Below are 5910 nucleotides of genomic sequence, written 5' to 3'. Positions count from 1 at the left end.
CTGCCCTTAGGGCTTCCGAAATACTCACTGTTTTCTAAAATGTTTGCCTCAGTTTTGTCTCTTCGATTAGAGTGTAAGCTCCTTGAAGGAAGGGACAGAGGACTTAGATGACAGTGCAACCACTTTGACTAAACAAGGTACAGTAAATGTAGTTGAACACCCATCGGCCAGTCAACATTTAAATGGGAAGCAGGGCGTGTTTTGTTGCCTCAGAGGACACACTTTCGGTACCAGGGCACATCTGATCCTGGATGAAGCTCGATGAGCGATGAGCGTGGTGGCATATCCTCTGTGATTTCAGGGAAGGGAGAGCTGGATTCCCACCCGTCCCCCTCATGCCTGGAGGGGCCGACCTCCTGCCCTACCAAGATGAGGACCCAAAGGCAAGGAGGGGTTCGGCAGGTATGAGAGGGGACAGAAAAAGAGGAAGGAGAGCAGGGGAAGTAGGGGACAGAGGAGGGCAGGGCAGGGGACAGGGGCCAGCCAAGGGACCACACTGGTGCGTGGTCTCCGAATTCAGGCTCCTGAAAACTTCCTTGAGCAATTATCTATTCCTACCTTATCCATGGTGGTCATGAGACCCCCCCGCCCCCCACCCCGTGCAGGCTGAGTGTCACCTGCTGTGGCCACTCACCTGTTAGGTCCCAGCCTCAGAACCAGGTAGATTTGCTTCTTGGTTTCCATTCGCCCTTACATTCTATTATCGCTCCTAACGCCAATTCATATCTGCCTGGGTTTTATTTCACCGTTCAGCTACTGCTTTCATGTAGCGGCCCAAGGCTAACTTCCTTAATCATCATCTGCTTGTCTCTCTTTGGTGGGAGTGTGTGTGACCTTTGCTGCTTCTCCTGAAGAACCCCACCCTTATAAAGGCTCTGATAAGTTTCAGAAGGTCAGAGGATGAAAACCATCTTGGCATTTGATGCATATTTGCATACGCATTTAATTTACTTGGGGGAAAAGAGCAGCTATTACCCAAGCAAATAGAATAATTGCCCTAATTAGCGATAAAGCTGGAATTGGCATTTTAGGAGACTCAGAGTCAATATGTTGGGCAAATAATTGTTGTATAAGATGTTACTGTTGATGGTACCTACTTGAGCTGCTTTAATTAACTTCATTTTAATTATTAGACTCGTGTTTGTTCCCTTCTGGGGCTTTGTATTTATAAGCATGTAGACAATGGCTCTTTATTAAGTATGTTGAGGGAGAGATACAACTGACAGCCAGGTGCTGGGTCCTGGACCCCAAAGTCTGGTCCTAAAGTGATGAGCTGAGCAGGGCTTGCCTCACCTTTCCTCTAAAAGGCCAAACAGCATCTGCTCCGGGCTTTGTACACCAGGCTCGGGGGAGGCTGGTCACAGAGGCTGCCCGACAGGGGCGGGGCCGTGCACCGATGAAACGTTACAAGAACCGGCCAGTTGTCCAAGAGATTATAAGGACATCTCAGAAAATGGAAGTCAGTCAGTGGGGACCACGGGCTGGGCGGCTGTTTGATGTACAAGGCGGGGAGCTCTGGGTCACAAACTGTCGATGTTTCCTTCTGATGCTTAGAGGCTTTTGCTTTTCTCCTCTTATTTCTCGATTCTTAGTTCAAGAGCCAAGGTTGCTGAAGGAGGGAAGTTTCTGAAGATTCGAGTCAGGAGACTCGGCCGCAGGCCAGGCCGTGCCCCTGCCGGCTCCTGTCTGCACTTTCACGGCTGCTCCTGGGCTACAAAGGTGGGGGAGTAGTTGCTGCAGTGGCTTCGTGGACGGCGCACGAGGACCACGTATTTACTCTCCGGCCCTTTACAGAAAGCGTCTGTGGGACCCTGCTGTCCACAGTCAACCGCAGTCGTCTCTTGAAGGGAAATACGACGTGTGTGGTCAGCTGTGTATCATCACACACGCAACAAATACGTGTGTCACGAGTCTACTGTTCACAGATAAACCTGATAAATGTGTGAACACTAGTTACGAATTAGTATGCCACAAAAATAATCCCCACTGCGCGCCTGAGCTCCGCGCAGCCGCCTAGCTGCACACGGTCCCCGCGGGAGGGTCCCTCTTCACCACTGGCGGCCGTGCTGCTTGCTGCTCGGGGTCAAGCCTACCCGTCGTCAGCACAAAAAGGCCCCAGAAAGTGCAGGAGGGACGGCCGGAGGAGGGGTGAGGAGGCCACCTGGGGGCAGATTCCTTGCGCGCACATCTTACAATAAGGACTTAAATGAGCTTGTCATTCAGAGTTTTAAAGTGCGGGTGTTTGCACCGTGGACGGCTGTCTCCCTGCCTGCAAGACTTAGGGAAGCTTTGGAGGCTCAGAGCGCCGTCAGCGCCCCTCCAGGGCCTGGTGGGTCACCCACGGTTTACACCCACTGTCATTTTCTCCCCTAGTTTTCCAGGCTTTGCTGGATGCTAACTCATTGTCCAAACGTCCCCCAAAGTGGGCTTTGTAGAGGTGAGAGAGACAGCACCGCGGGGGACGCTGAGAGAGGCCTCGGTCCCCGGTGCCCTCAGGTGAGGAGACAGGCTGGGCGCTGACTTTGCACACGCACTGCCCTTGGGGCCGTTTTCTGCGCCGTCAGTGGTCTTCCAAATGGAGCCCTCTTAAATAAAACGTGCCAACATATGAGCCCAGGAGGAGGCATCTGCCGCTCCCGGGCCCAGACGGCAGGGGATAGAGCCACCTGGAAGGGCGTCGGCCACCCAGACCCTTCGCGGGGCCCCGTCCCACAGCCCGGATGGGCCCATGCCTCCTGTAGAGGCTGCCTGCTCGGGCCTCAGAAAGGACTCACAGCACCCTTTCGGTTGCCAGAGGTCGGTGTGATGGGCAGGGCCTGGGGCGGCCCCGCAGCGTCTTACGACAGGGCCTCCGTCTGTGGCGCCTTCGGGGGAGTTTCTCCACGAGAGACTCCGTGCAAGGGTCTCACCGACCTTTGCTGCCAGCCCCATGCCCTCCCACCCCCGTTATTCATCTGCAGGACAGTGTGGGTCATCAAAGGGGTGGCCCAGGCACCGTCATGCCTCTCCTGTGAGTCAGCACCCAGGCTGCCGCTGCCTGAGCCCCCAGGGCCATGCTGGGGGAGGGAGGCCCGGGAGGTGGGAGCTCAGATGCGGCCGATCTGCCCCAGACGAGGGACGAGATAGTAACGCGACCGTTTATGCCCGTTTGTGACCACGCTGCTCCTGTCGTGCCGGCCAGACGTGCTCCCCAGGGGACCAGGCAGGAGGGGGCCGCCTGGGACTGGCCTTGGGCAGCCCCTCCTCAGGGCAAGTCAGCGGCCCCGGCGGGGCCGGCTGGGCAGTGGCCCCGTCCCCACCTGGGACCCCTCTGCCTGCTGCTGCTGAGGGCGGTGACCCAGCAGGAGAAGCCAGTTAACCAGCAAAGGGGACCTTGACCCGCCTGCGGGACTGGGGAGACGAGAGTCCCTTTGGAGAGAAAAGGGCCGGGGCCCACGCTTTCCCCGTGTCTGTCTCTGTTCCGAGTGTGCGTGTGTCTGTGTCCGTGTGCACGCGTGCCAGGGCGTCTCGAGGAGGAGCCCACGCACGTGCCCTGTGCCCCGGTTTGCTGGCAGTGGAGGGGTTCTGTGTCTACAACCACACACCGTTCCTTCCGCCTGCAGGGAAGGTCAGCCCGTCTCAGAGTCCGCAGGTCCTGCTGCGCTTGGTCACTGCCGCTACCTCCAGGGGTCTGGTGAGTTCATTGCTGGGCCTGGCGAGCGGCGGGGACTGTTTTGCACGTGCACGTCTGCAGGAATCCCAGCCTTCTCCTCTGTGGACAGAGGGTTCTTGGCAGGAAAGACGAGGCTTTTTCTTCAGCAGCTGCTCACGTTAGTCTGCCACCGGCTCCGGGAAGGCCAGGTTTGCTTACGGGGACTGATCTGCTGTCAGGGGCTGCATTCCAGCACGGGCAGGGCCCGGGTCTGCGCCGCAGCTCCTGGAACGCGCTATGCTGGCGGGCGGGGCCGGGGGGCAGCGCGGCACGAAGCGCTCGTCGTCTTCACTGCGCTTTAATGATGGGGTGAGCATGTCGGGGCCGCAGCCCAATAGGTGAGGATAATTACGCCTGGAATTCATGCACCCCGGCCCCACGTTATCACTCACACCCGCCCTCCCAGCGCTTGGGGGCCGGAGAAGTGTCAGGATGGCTCCAGGGCTGGAGACCCCAGCTTCCTGGTGAAGCGGGCGTCTGGCAGAGACCTGAGAGCACCGCTGCTAGATCTGAAGAGGTCAGCAACCTGATTTTAGGAGAAAAGCACTCCTTTCCTTCCCAGGTTGCCCTCGAGGGAAAACTGACTCAGAGAGAACTCACTTCAGGGGCTAAATTGCAGTGTCAGCAAGTAGGAGTTTTGTTTTGGTGCCCTCTTGAATTTCCTTTGTGAACTTGGAACAAAAGCCCCAGAATCTCTCTTGGTGCCCCTGCCTTCTCGGGGGTGGGGGGGGGGGGCCTGGCCAGAAATGCAGCACTCGGCCACCATGTCCTGAAGCGGGAGACACAGGCTGTGTTTCCTTCCTTTTGTACCTTGGCAGTTTAACAAAGGCATCGGTGGGAGGAGCACCAGGGCCCTGGGTTAGGATGAACCGGGTCCCAGGAACACTTGCCGCTGGGCACCATGTGCATTAGGGCGGCGTCTAATCTGAGCGGTGCCTGTCCCTCTGGGTATTTTCCTTTGGATAATTTTGATATGGAAAGGAGCGGTTTACACGGTGGGCCTAGCTTAGTCTGCTATGTTTAGCTGTTAAAAAAAGTTCTCTCTGATCTCTTTTTTGGGAACGGTTCTCTGACCCAGCTTCTCTGTTACCCACTCTGCAGGGTGTGACAGCTGAGGCTGGTCACGTGGAAAAACAAAACAGGCTTCTCGGGTTGGGGAGAGTGATCGTATTTTATGCGGTGGGAAAAGTAAGGGGGAAGATAGGTTCTTTGAGCTATAAGAAGAGCCTGAGAGAATGTCTAGTCGAGTGGTTTTCAGCTTTCCTGTAGCCCGTGGTCCTCCAGCATGAGGGTGGATGCTTGGGGCAGGCGAGGCCTTGGGACCCCCTGCTCACGTGGTCACTCTGTCCTCTCCGGCCATGATGATGGACGACGAGGCCCAGCCTTGAACCTGCTCCAAAGTGAGCACATCTATTTGATTTCATCTCATTTCTATTTTTTATTTTATTTATTTATTTTTTTTGTGCAAGTATAAACACAATTATTTATTTTTGGTTTTATCAAGATCATAGTCATTCTATATAAACTCTTGTATTTTTTTTTAATATCTTTATTGGAGTATAATTGCTTTACAATGGTTTGTCTCATGTTTAAAGAAGTCATTTCTGCAACTTTTTACAATTCATGTAATAGATTGATATGGTCAAATATATGCATATAAGTAATTTATAAATAGGTAAATATACATCTTCAGGGTATAGATATTCAAAGATTTTCCTGGAGGACGGACAGACAGTTCAAACGTTTGGAGGCCACCGTGTCAGTGGACACGCGTGGACAGCACGGCCCGCTACACTAACACCCTGCTTTTGCCCCGAGGAGGCGGGAGACGCAGGGCTTTGCAGACGGGTGGGCGCCCGGACGGCCACCTCACACACCAGGGCCCTGCGCATCACAGCAGGCTGCCCTCTGGGCCCCGAGCTCGGCACAGCTGGGGCCCCTCAGGAGAACTTCGGTCGGTACCACCCCCCGGGGTGAAACTTCACACCCCAGCCCTTCCTTATCTGGCTGGTCTCAGTTTTGGCTTTACTTCTTCCTCCAGAGAAGTTAATCATCCTCCTGTAACAAACGTCTTTTCTTTTTTTCTCCCTACAAATAGATCCATCAAAATCAAAATTCAAAAAAAAAAAGAACTAGTTTGTCATCACCTATGAAAGAAGAAAGAATGACCAAAAATAGAATTTAGGTGTGTCTTCTGTCTGTGATCAGGCTTTCCTGGT

This window comes from Balaenoptera ricei, chromosome 11, assembly GCF_028023285.1.
Source record: "Balaenoptera ricei isolate mBalRic1 chromosome 11, mBalRic1.hap2, whole genome shotgun sequence".
Taxonomy (NCBI): domain Eukaryota; kingdom Metazoa; phylum Chordata; class Mammalia; order Artiodactyla; family Balaenopteridae; genus Balaenoptera; species Balaenoptera ricei.
This window is presented reverse-complemented; position numbering follows the sequence as displayed.